Source organism: Pleurodeles waltl, chromosome 8, assembly GCF_031143425.1.
Source record: "Pleurodeles waltl isolate 20211129_DDA chromosome 8, aPleWal1.hap1.20221129, whole genome shotgun sequence".
NCBI classification, from domain to species: Eukaryota; Metazoa; Chordata; class Amphibia; order Caudata; family Salamandridae; genus Pleurodeles; species Pleurodeles waltl.
This window is the reverse complement of record NC_090447.1, coordinates 563,365,677-563,379,365: the sequence shown is the minus strand read 5'-3', so window position 1 is coordinate 563,379,365 and position 13,689 is coordinate 563,365,677.

The following is a 13,689-nucleotide window of genomic DNA, read 5'->3' as shown; positions in this document are numbered from 1 at the left end:
ACCACCTGAGCCTCCTTGCCTCGGTGTGATACCCCTGTATCACCCAGCCACCAGCCTCTAACATCAGGGGGAGGAAGTGGCACACCAGCCAAATGAGAGCCCCCAGCTCCTGCTCACCAATTCTCCCCGGACGTGGCCTGCCCAACATCACAAAAAATAATAGGGATAGGAAAGGGAAAAGAGGTAAATACAGGGAAAGGAGGTAGGAAAATGAAACTTAAAGAACCCACAAACAACCCAACAATACTCAACTAACAATACCCACTACACATACCCAACAGTACAAAGGCAAAATTAGACACAAAAACACACTTACACTGAATTACTGAGACAATTACAAAAACAACAGATGACAATTGGAATGGCACACAGGAGACAAAAGCACAATTTGGACAGACACAACTCTCAACCCAGCCACACAGTCTAGAAGAATCTCAGACTGCAAAGGGAAAGTGAAAGTACACCCACTGTACCATTTCTGTAAACAGGATATCCTATTACATCACTTCCTGTCTCAAATGCACTGCGTTTTTATTATGATGCGTGAAATTTTATAATACTTACGGGCTTTGCGTCAATATTGGTTGACGCATATGCTTAAAAATGTCCCTGCATTCATAGATCAATATATTTTTAATGGATACCCAATTTCATGGGGTGCAGTGTTGGAATTAACGCTGGGGACCAATCGATGTTTAATGGCTGTGAGCGTCACTTTTTAATGCATATGCAGCATATTTTGAAGCATATGCGTCTTTTTTTGACGCGTTTGCATCAAAATATCTGTCTTTGACTGTGTTTGTGTAATTTTTCTCATTTTTAACGTGCATGAAACCTATAACTATACAAAGATAGGCTGTTAGGGCCTGCCGTGTGTGTTCCAGTGTTTGGGCACATGTGGCAGACCACACTTCTGTGGACCAGAATACTCATGTTGTCGTGCCGGATTAGCACTCTTAACTGACGCAACAGCAACCCAAACATTTGGAATTAAAATTGTTATTCCTTAGTTTGAGCAGGTGGTGCGTCAATAGAGGATAGCAAGGCTATGCAACTTGACAGCTTGGACTGAACAAAAGACTCAAGTGCGATAAAGTATATTTTTGTGATTATTGTGAATATGTTTATAATGATTTTTATTACGTGATGTATGTTAATTATGAGTGTTTGCACTTTAGTGTTGTGTTAAAATAGACATAAAAAGATTTTGACTGGTGTGAGAAAGTAGCCTCTTTCTAGCCTTGTTACCCCCACTTCTGGTCTGTTTGTGAGTATTTGTCAGGGTGTTTTCACTGTCTCACTGGGATCCTGCTAGCCAGGGCCCAGTGCTCATAGTGAAAACCCTATGTTGTTAGTATGTTTTGTTATGTGTCATTGGGACCCTGCTAGCCAGGACCCCAGTGCTTATAAGTTTGTGGCCTATATGTGTTCCCTGTGTGATGCCTAACTGTCTCACTGAGGCTCTGCTAACCAGAACCTCAGTGGTTATGCTCTCTCTCAGCTTTCCAAATTTGTCACTAACAGGCTAGTGACTAAATTTACCAATTCACATTGGCATACTGGTACATCCATATAATTCCCTAGTATATGGTACTGAGGTACCCAGGGTATTGGGGTTCCAGGAGATCCCTATGGGCTGCAGCATTTCTTTTGCCACCCATAGGGAGCTCTGACAATTCTTACACAGGCCTGCGAGTGCAGCCTGAGTGAAATAACGTCCACGTTATTTCACAGCCATGTACCACTGCACTTAAGTAACTTATAAGTCACCTATATGTCTAAACCTTCACCTGGTGAAGGTTGGGTGCAAAGTTACTTAGTGTGTGGGCACCCTGGCACTAGCCAAGGTGCCCCCACATCGTTCAGGGCAAATTCCCCGGACTTTGTGGGTGCGTGGACACCATTACACGCGTGCACTGTACATAGGTCACTACCTATGTACAGCGTCACAATGGTAACTCCGAACATGGCCATGTTACATGTCTAAGATCATGCCATTCTGGCATTGGGGGGACAATTCCATGATCCTCCGGGTCTCTAGCATAGTACCCGGGTACTGCCAAACTGCCTTTTCTGGGTCTCCACTGCAGCTGCTGTTGCTGCCAACCCCCAGACAGGTTTCTGCCCTCCTGGGCTCCAGGCAGCCCTGGCCCAGGAAGGCAGAACAAAGAACTTCCTCTGAGCGAGGGTGTAACACCCTCTCCCTTTGGAAATAGGTGTGAGGGCTGGGGAGGAGTAGCCTCCCCCAGCCTCTGGAAATGCTTTGATGGGCACAGATGGTGCCCATCTCTGCATAAGCCAGTCTACACCGGTTCAGGGATCCCCCAGCCCTACTCTGGAGCGAAACTGGACAAAGGAAAGGGGAGTGACCACTCCCCTGACCTGCACCTCCCAGGGGAGGTGCCCAGAGCTCCTCCAGTGTGTCCCAGACTTCTGCCATCTTGGAAACAGAGGTGTTTGTGGCACACTGGACTGCTCCGAGTGGCCAGTGCCAGCAGGTGACGTCAGAGGCTCCTTCTGATAGGCTCTTACCTCTCTTGGTAGCCAATCCTCCTTCCTAGGTTGCCAAACCTCCTTTTCTGGCTATTTAGGGTCTCTGCTTTGGGGAATTCTTCAGATAACAAATGCAAGAGCTCATCAGAGATCCTCTGCATCTCCCTCTTCACCTTCTACCAAAGGATCGACCGCTGACTGCTCAGGACGCCTGCAAAACCGCAACAAAGTAGCAAGACGACTACTAGCAACCGTGTATCGCTTCATCCTGCCGGCTTTCTCGACTGTTTCCAGGTGGTGCATGCTCTGGGGGTAGCCTGCCTCCTCTCTGCACCAGGAGCTCTGAAGAAATCTCCAGTGGGTCAACGGAATCTTCCCCCTGCAACCGCAGGCACCAAAAGACTGCATCACTGGTCCTCTGGGTCCCTTCTCAGCACGACGAGCGGGGTCCCTTGAACTCAGCAACTCTGTCCAAGTGACTCCCACAGTCCAGTGACTCTTCAGTCCAAGTTTGGTGGAGGGAAGTCCTTGCCTTCCCACGCTAGACTGCATTGCTGGGTACCGCGTGATTTGCAGCTGCTCTGGCTCCTGTGCACTCTTGCAGGATTTCCTTTGTGCACAGCCAAGCCTGGGTCCCCGACACTCTAACCTGCAGTGCACAACCTTCTGAGTTGTCCTCCGGGGTCGTAGGACTCCCTTTTGTGACTTTGCGTGGACTCCAGTTCACTTTGCTTCTAAGTGCCTGTACAGGTACTTCTGCAGATGCTGCCTGCTTCTGTGAGGGCTCCCTGACTTGCTGGGCGCCCCCTCTGTCTTCTCCTCCAAGTGGTGACATCCTGGTCCCTCCTGGGCCACAGCAGCACCCAAAAACCTCTACCGCAACCCTTGCAGTTAGCAAGGCTTGTTTGTAGTCTTTCTGCGTGGGAACACCTTTGCAAGCTTTATCGTAACGTGGGACATCCGTCTTCCAAAGGAGAAGTCCCTAGCTCTCTTCTTTCTTGCAGAACTCCAAGCTTCTTCCATCCAGTGGCAGCTTCCTTCCACCCTCAGCTGGCATTTACTGGGCTCCTGCCCACTCTCGACACTGTCGCGACTATTGGACTTGGTCCCCTTGTCTTACAGGTACTCAGGTCCGGAAATCCACTGTTGTTGCATTGCTGGTGTTTGTTCTCCTTGCAGAATCCCCCTATCACGACTTCTGTGCTCTCTGGGGGTAGTAGGTGCACTTTACACCTACCTTTCAGGGTCTTGGGGTGGGCTATTTTTCTAACCCTCACTGTTTTCTTGCAGTCCCAGCGACCCTCTACAAGCTCACATAGGTTTGGGGTCCATTCGTGGTTCACATTCCACTTTTGGAGTATATGGTTTGTGTTGCCCCTATACCTATGTGCTCCTATTGCAATCTACTGTAATTTTACACTGCTTGCATTACTTTTCTTGCTATTACCTGCATAATTTTGGTTTGTGTACATATATCTTGTGTATATAACTTATCCTCATACTGAGGGTACTCACTGAGAAACTTTTGGCATATTGTCATAAAAATAAAGTACCTTTATTTTTAGTACTTCTGTGTATTGTGTTTTCTTATGATATTGTGCATATGACACCAGTGGTATAGTAGGAGCTTTACATGTCTCCTAGTTCAGCCTAAGCTGCTTTGCCATAGCTACCTTCTATCAGCCTAAGCTACTAGAAACACATCTTCTACACTAATAAGGGATAACTGGACCTGGCACAAGGTGTAAGTACCTCTAGTACCCACTACAAGCCAGGCCAGCCTCCTACAACTGGTGACAGAGAAAAGCCAAAAAAGAACAGAAGGATAGTTATAAAAATACAAAATAGACAAAAAGGGTTTTCTGGTGAGTAATTTGTTTTCTCACTCAGGAGTTATATCATATTATTAGATCTATCTCGCCTGTATAATTTTATTTGCAAGTTTGCCTTCATTAGAGTCAGCATCATCATGCTATGTGTCTCATGGTGTTTGACCTGCAGCAAAACACATTACACACCCCTTACACAGTATGTATTGCTTGGAAGGGTGTGTGATTGAGTGTTAGTGATGTGAAATTGGAAGATTCATCTTCCAAGTTGTACTGCCGGTTGAGGCCATGTTATTGTCACTGTATGGTTTTAAATTTGCCGCTTGTGGCTCTGGAGTGGCATCTGTTGCTATTTGCATCTATCATTTGTCCATAGGTGTGTGTATCCCATTGGGTCAGGATATCAAACATGACTGGCAGTGCCACAACCTCAGGGTCTTCCTGGCCACGTGTATATGTAGTGGTGTATGTGTTGTGTGTCCTACAGGGTTGCTGTGCAGTGTGTATATAACTAGGTTTCTGTACTTACCAACAAGTAGGCCATTGCCATATCGTCCATCCTGGAAGTATTGATTGATGGTGCTGTGGCGGAAGATGAGTAAATCTTGTACACTCCCAGGATACTTTGCCACGATGTTGGTGATCAATCCCCAGTGATCCACAAAGGCCTGCACATTAATGGAGTGTATGTGCTTCCTGTTGCGGTATAGATGCTCGGTTGCAGCAGGTGGCACAATCCGTACATGTGTGCAGTCAATGGCCCCAAGCACGTGTGGTAAGCCATTGATTTGACAGAAGCCCTGTTTGGTCTCCTGCTGCTTCTGCTGTGTGTTGGGGAAGCTGATATGGTGGGGTGTGAGGGAGATGATGGCATCCAGTACCTTGGGAAGGAAGGCAGAGAATGAGGGCTGTGAGAACCCGGAAACCAGGGCACCAGTGGTTTGAAAAGAGCTACTTGCCAACATGTGCAGGACAGCTAACAGCTTGGTCTCTGGTGGAATGATGTGGGGTCTCTGCAAGCTGGGTGCCAACTGTGGCTCAATGTGGCACAGCAGCTGCTGTATGGCTTGCCAGTTTAGTCTGTACCTCTGGATGATGTCATGTTTCCTGAGGCCCTGAAGGGTTGTCCTGGTCCGGAATATCCTCTCCTGCCTTCTGCGTTGCCTTTGGGGTCCCTGTTGGTGTGGTGGAAGCTGCTGCTGTTGCTCCTGTGCTCCGTTTCTTCGTGCATGCTGGATGAATAGCACCTCCATGTCTTCCTTTTGGAGCACTGATGTTGCTTCTGTGTGTTTTCCTTAAGTACTGGTGTGTTTGCCCCATTTTAACGCCTGCCCTGACCCAGGCATTAATTTTTGGTGCAAATCGGGATGTGCGCCATTTTCTGACTCCGCCTCCCAGCCGTGCGGCATTTTTGCGTGGTTGGATAAATATGGCGCATGGGTGTTTAAGTCATTTTTTGGACGGGAACGCCTACCTTGCAGGTCATTAACGCAAGGCGGTTTCACGCATCCAGAAAATGATGCACACTGAGATATTTTGACGTTAGCGTCTTCTAGCGTCAAAGTGTAAATATGGTGTTAGTTTTGCGCCGAATTCGCATTAAAAAAATTATGCAAATCCGTAGCAAGCAGAGTATAAATATGGGCCACACTTGTATTTTTTGAAGTTTGCGCCGCTTTTGTGTCAAAAAAATTACACAAATGAGGCACAAAAAAAATATATATATGGGCCAGAGTTTTAAAAATAAAGTGCTGACATGCACATGCAAAGCAGGAAGTCTTTACATTTAAAAACATACAAACACTCAGCGAACTAAACAGGTGCTCTTTCTGCGTGCTTTCCTGTAAGTAGACATCATTTTTAAATGCCTGCATACTATCCTGCACAATGTTACAAACAAAGGCCCATATTTATACTTTTTTAGCGCCGCATTTGCGTCATTTTGTATTGTATTTTGTAAGTTTGCGACGCTTTTGCATGAAAAAGCGGCGCAAATGCGGCGCTAAAAAAGTATACATATGGGCCTAAAAGTCAATTAAATCAGTGAAATTTCAAATTGTGAATACTTAAACGAGCCACTCACCGAGCAGGTGGCAACGTGACTCTGGGTCACTTCATCCTTCATTCATCGGTACAAATGGAATTTAGTTAATTTTGCGAATCCCAGGGGGAGGATTGAAAAATGCAATGGCGCCCACTTCTGGAGATAGTAATGTGCTGCTCAGCTGAATGGTCTGTGCAGGATTCTTTCCCTGTATTGAAATGCCTTGAAGAGATGCAGGCCCGTATTTATACTCCGTTTGCGCCGAATTAGCGTCGTTTTTTTCGACGCAAATTCGGCGCAAAACTAACGCCATATTTATACTTTGGCGTTAGACGCGTCTAGCGCCAAAGTATGGGCAAATAGCGTCATTTTTTTGCGTGAACGCCTTCCTTGCGTTAATGAGATGCAAGGAAGGCGTTCCCGTCTAAAAAAATGATGGCGACGCAAATGCGTCGTATTTATACTCCCGGGCAAAAATCACGCCCGGGAGTTGGCGGGTCAAAAAACCCCGCATTTGCGCCACTATTTAACGCCTGGGTCAGGGTAGGCGTTAAGGGGCCTGTGGGCTCAAAATGAGCCCACAGGTGCCCTCCCCTGCCCCCAGGGACCCCCCCTGCCACCCCTGCCCGCCCCAGGAGGACACCCAAGGATGGAGGGACCCACCCCAGGGACATTCAGGTAAGTTCAGGTAAGTATAATTTTTTATATTTTTTAATTTTTTTTGGTGGCATAGGGGGGCCTTATTTGTGCCCCCCTACATGCCACTATGCCCAATGACCATGCCCAGGGGACATAAGTCCCCTGGGCATGGCCATTGGGCAAGGGGGCATGACTCCTGTCTTTACTGAGACAGGAGTCATTTAAATGGCGTCTGGGCGTCGAAAAAAATGGCGCAAATCGGGTTGAGGCGATTTTTTTGCCTCAACCTGACTTGCCTCATTTTAAGACGCCCTAACGCCATTTTCCCCCTACGCCGGCGCTGCCTGGTCTACGTGGTTTTTTTTCCACGCACACCAGGCAGCGCCGGTCTGCTAGCGCCGGCTAACGCCATTCCATAAATACGGCGCCCGCATGGCGCTTCAGAATGGCGTTAGACGGCGCTAAATTTTTTGACGCTAAACTGCGTTAGCGCAGTTTAGCGTCAAAAAGTATAAATATGGGCCGCAGTGCGGCTGTACCTACCAAACAGCGTGGGCTCAGGCTAATCTTGCATAGTTTATAGCCGTGATTTTTAATAATGAATCTGTCATCTGAAGGCATTGGCTTAGAAGCTCACGGTACAAATATCTTCTTTCAAGATACATAAAGCAGTTTTTTGCTAATGTGAAAAGGTAGAGAGGGTGAAAGCCCGGCATCTGAATGACAGGCTTTGAATGAAAAGCACGTGTTACTCCTTGCTTCTAAGACAAATGATAGGCGGCGGATTTCTAGCAGCTAATGTCATTGAAATGTGCTCATGTACAGAGACATACAATGTCAAAATTGACAATACCAGGCATGTTAACGCTACAAAATACAGAAAGAATATCAATGAATCTGGAACTGGTATATTTTAGGGCAATATTTCGGCAGTCTGATTTTCACCGTTCCTCATTTCATTGTGTTCATGCAGAACATACAGCGAGCTTCTTAGATATTATCAGACTTTTTTTTCGGAGTTCCTCTACTATGGGTCACTTACATATACGGTTAGCAAAAGCAGTAGTCAAAAGATAAAAAAAAGTATTTTATTTCACAGACATGCAATGCTACATTGTTGACATGTGTATGCATATTTATAATGATTATAAGAAAACGCATCTCTGATTAGGAGAATGAATGGGCCATCAGACGTCTAATCCAGATAAACAGTTTACCAAAAGTTCAAACAATTTCCGCATCCACAAGATGCATTTTGATTTTGAAAGGTAAAAACAGTGGGATTATTACAGAAACATTGTACCAAGGCAAATTCATGAGAACTATTTTTGCTGTTTATTCAGTAGCGAACTGGAGTACAGTATTTGAACCAGGGCATTGTTTCGCATTTTTGTGATGTAAAGAAAACCTATGCCCTCTACCCCCCAGCTGTGCCAGGGGGCCAGGAAACACCACTAGACGCCAGGGATTTCACTTGGGGGGGTCGGCCCCCAAGCGTGGTGGGCCACCATGAGGGGTCCCAGGTGTTTTTGTGTGGGCCAAAGAGGATTATTTCGGTTTAGCTTGAGTTGAGTTTCAGGTGGTTAGCTGTCATATATATATATCACTTTTGTCAATATGTGTGTGGTTTCCCTGGGGGGAAAAGGGTCAGACTTGTCTAGTGGCAGTTTTAGTGCCATAAAGAAGTGCAGAAGGTTTATATGCCTACTGCAAAGAGCAAATCTGTATTTTATGTAAATAGCTGAGTACATTAGTTAAGTCAGCCATTACCTGCGCTATAATACCAATGAAATGTATGTGCGGGGTGGAGGGCGGCTATGGAGAGATGAAGGGCACTTTTGCTGGGTGGTAATGAGGGAATCCGAGGAGGAGGGAGTGGGAGCACCAATAATGATTGTTGGACTGGGCGCAGGAGGTGCTAAAGACTGTGACGAATGGTATGTGACAAGGTGTTTTTTAAGTGTCTTGAAAGAACGTGCTGATTGAGGGAAGAAGCGCAGGTAAGGTGGCCTCTACTGTTGCACGTATCTCACACACACCATCGATTTTGTGACTGTCTACGTAGGCTAGTGTTTTAGAGCAACAGTTTAGCCAATAGCAGAGATGGCATCTTGATGGATGACTGCTGCCTGCACTCGGGTTATAGAGGACCGCTCTGACATAGGATCAGAGACTGAGACATCAGATACTGAGACAGCATCTGAGGGATAGGACAATGGCGCAGACTCTGGGAGTGATTTTTCAGTCGGAGGAGTCCCATTCGATAACTCCTCTTCCAGTACATTATGAGGGAGGTGATGAGGACAGTCCTGCTGTCCCTTCGCAAGCTGTTTGTGCAACTGGGTAATAGTGGGTCAGCCCAACCCAGAGAGCAGGTGAAGGCGGAGGCAAGCAGAGAGAGAGAGAGAGTGCTCTCTTGGGAGCTCCCCAATTTAGTTCAGCCCCAAATTCCACCACCCAAATCGTATTGTGGAGACATCAAAATTATCTATGGCAAAACAAACTGGTTTTGTAAGGTAGGCACCTGTGTTTTTGGTCCTGGGTTCGGCGGCCATATAGAGAAACACACTAAACCCAAACATTTCTGGAAACTAGACATTCGGGAGAGTCCACAGAGGTGTGACTTGTGTGGATTCCCCAAAGTTTTCTTACCCAGAATACCCTGCAAAGCTGAAATGTTGAATAAAAACTCTATTTTTCTCGCATTTCTGTCACACAAACTACAGGAATATGCTGGGATCCACAAAATTCCTACCACCCAGTGACTCCTCACCTGTCCTGATAAAAACACTACCCCACTTGAGTGCCTACACCTAGTGCCTGCGTCAGGAATGGATCACCCCAGGGTCAACAGCTGCCTCATGTAAGGACCAACATTGACCGTTGTGTGATCTATTCCTGTCACGGGCACCAGGCCTACCCACACAAGTGAGGTATCATTTTTATCGGGAGACTTGGGAGAACGCTGGGTGGAAGGAAATTTGTGGCTCCTCTCAGATTCCAGAACTTTCTGTCACCGAAATGTGAGGAAAACGTGTTATTTTAGCCACATTTTGAGGTTTGCAAAGGATTCTGGGTAACAGAACCTGGTCAGAGCCCCACAAGTCACCTCATCTTGGATTCCCATGGGTGTCTAGTTTTCAAAAATGCGCTAGTTTGCTAGGTTTCCTCAGGTGCCGGCTGAGCTAGAGGCCAAAATCCACAGGTAGGCACTGTTTTCTATGAAAAAATGTGATGTGTCCACGTTGTGTTTTGGGGCATTTCCTGTCGCGGGCGCTAGGCCTACCCACACAAGTGAGGTATCATTTTTATCGGGAGACTTGGGGGAACGCTGGGTGGAAGGAAATTTGTGGCTCCTCTCAGATTCCAGAACTTTCTGTCACCGAAATGTGAGGAAAACTTGTTTTTTTAGCCATTTTTTGAGGTTTGCAAAGGATTCTGGGTAACAGAACCTGGTCAGAGCCCCCCAAGTCACCCCATCTTGGATTCCCCTAGGTCTCTAGTTTTAAAAAATGCACAGGTTTGGTAGGTTTCCCTAGGTGCCGGCTGAGCTAGAGGACAAAATGTACAGGCAGGCACTTTGGAAAAAACAGCTGTGTTTTCTGTCAAAAAATGGGATGTGTCCACGTTGTGTTTTGGGGCATTTCCTGTCGCGGGCGCTAGGCCTACCAACAAAAGTGAGGTATCATTTTTATCGGGAGACTTGGGGGAACGCTGGGTGGAAGGACATTTGTGGCTCCTCTCAGATTCCAGAACTTTCTGTCACCGAAAGTTGATGAAAACTTGTTTTTTCAGCCACTTTTTGAGGTTTGCAAAGGCTTCTGGGTAACAGAACCTGGTCAGAGCCCCACAAGTCACCCCATCTTGGATTCCCCTAGGTCTCTAGTTTTAAAAAATGCACAGGCTTGGTAGGTTTCCCTGTGTGCCGGCTGAGCTAGAGGCCAAAATCTACAGGTAGGCACTTTGCAAAAAACAGCTCTGTATTCTGTCAAAAAATGTGATGTGTCCACGTTGTGTTTTGGGGCATTTCCTGTCGCGGGCGCTAGGCCTACCCACACAAGTGAGGTATAATTTTTATCAGTAGACTTGGGGGAACGCTGGGTGGAATGAAATTTGTGGCTCCTCTCAGATTCCAGAACTTTCTGTCACCGAAATGAGAGGAAAACGTGTTTTTTTAGCCACGTTTTGAGGTTTGCAAAGGATTCTGGGTAACAGAACCTGATCAGAGCCCCACAAGTCACCCCATCTTGGATTCCCCTAGGTCTCTAGTTTTCAAAAATGCATAGGGTTGGTAGGTTTCCCTAGGTGCCGGCTGAGCTAGAGGCCAAAATCCACAGCTAGGCACTTTGCAAAAAACAGCTCTGTTTCCTGTCAAAAAAATGGGATGTGTCCATGTTGTGTTTTGGGGCATTTCCTTTTGCGGGCGCTAGGCCTACCCACACAAGTGAGGTATTATTTTTATTGGGAGACTTGGGGGAACATAGAATAGCAAAACAAGTGTTATTGCCCCTTATCTTTCTCTACATTTTTTCCTTCCAAATATAAGAGAGTGTGTAAAAAAGACGTCTATTTGAGAAATGCCCTGCAATTCACATGCTAGTATGGGCACCCCGGAATTCAGAGATGTGCAAATAACCACTGCTCCTCAAAACCTTATCTTGAGCCCATTTTGGAAATACAGAGGTTTTCTCGATACCTATTTTTCACTCTTCATATTTCAGCAAATGAATTGCTGTATACCCAGTATAGAATGAAAACCAACTGCAGGGTGCAGCTCATTTATTGGCTCTGGGTACCTAGGGTTCTTGATGAACCTACAAGCCCTTTATATCCCCGCAACCAGAAGAGTCCAGCAGACAAAACGGTATATTGCTTTCAGAAATCTGACATCGTAGGAAAAAGTTACAGAGTAAAACATAAAGAAAAATGGCTGTTGTTTTCAGCTCAATTTCAATATTTTTTTATTTCAGCTGTTATTTTCTGTAGGAAAACATTGTAGGATCTACACAAATGACCCCTTGCTGAATTCAGAATTTTGTCTAGTTTTAAGAAATGTTTGGCTTTCCAGGATCCAGCATTGGTTTCATACCCATTCCTGTCACTAACTGGAAGGAGACTGAAAGCACCAAAAATAGTAAAAATGGGGTTTGTCCCCGTAAAATGCCAAATTTGTGTTGAAAACTGTGGTTTTCTGATTCAAGTCTGCCCGTTCCTGAAAGGTGGGAAGATAGTGATTTCAGCACCAGAAACCCTTTGTTGATGGCATTTTCAGGGAAAAAACCACAAGCCTTCTTCGGCAGCCCTTTTTTCCAATTTTTTGGAAAAAACAAAATTTTCACTGTATTTTGGCTATTTTCTTGGTCTCCTCCAGGAGAAACCACAAACTCTGGGTACCATTAGAATCCCTAGGATGTTGGAAAAAAAGGACGCAAATTTGGCGTGGATAGCTTATGTGGACAAAAAGTTATGAAGGCCTAAGCGCGACCTACCTCAAATAGCCAAAAAAGGGCTCAGCCCTGGGGGGGGAAAGGCCCAGCAGCTAAGAGGTTAAATAAAGTTGCTTGGTGGTTAGGGACCTTGGGCAGTACTCAGTAAGGGGGTCCATGCTCGCTCCCCTCCCCAAATAATAAAAATGTATGATTGTCAGGCTCTGGCCCATCCAGGGGGTAATTTTACTTTAGAAAAACACACTTTTAAATTGCTTGTGGGTGGATATGTTGGTCTGTAAGTGAGTATGGTAGTGGTTTTGTAGCCTTGTGAGTGTGTGTGCGAGTGTGTGAATGAGGAGTGTGTGAGTGGATGTGTCAGTGGTTGTGTGGGTGTATGAGTGAGTGAGTATATATATATATATATATATATATATATATATATATATATATACACAGTATATATATATATATAGTTAGAAGTGTGGTATTTGGTTGGCAGTCAGGTGGGCCCCTGTCCATGCAAGGACCCTCACTCTAGTCAGGGCAAAGGAGAAACACACCTGGTTAACCCCCACTCACCTCCTGGGTAGCTTGGCACGACCAGGCAGGCTTAACTCAGAAGCAATGTGTAAAGTATTTGTACCAACACACACAGTAATACAGTGAAAACACTACAAAATGAACACCACACCAGTTTAGAAAAATAGACAATACTTATCTAAATCAAACAAGACCAAATTGACAAAAATCTAACATACACAAGTTAAAATATGAATTTTCAAAAGAATAAGGTGGTCATTACAACCCTGGCGGACGGTGTTAAAGCGGCGGTAAAACTGCCAACAGGCCGGCGGTAAAAAAAATTTGAATTACGACCATGGCGGAAACTGCCAACAAAGACAGCCACTTTAACACTCCGACCGCCACGCCGGTACAAACAAACAGCGCGGCGGTCACCGCAACAGACAAGCGGGAGACAATGTACCGCCCACACTATTATGACAGGCCAATCCGCCACCTTTTCCGGGGCGGATTCACCGTGGATAAAAACACAGCGGAAACAGGAATTTCGAAGGGAAAACGCTCACCTCTACACACCCCACGAGGAACGAGGACACCATGGACCCGGAACTCCAAATTCTCCCTGCAATAGTCTTCCTGCTCCTCTACCAGGAGCACGAACGCCAGCGGCGAAGACCACGATGAGTACTGCACCTACGACACAGGGGAGTGGGGAGGGAAAAAACAGGGACAC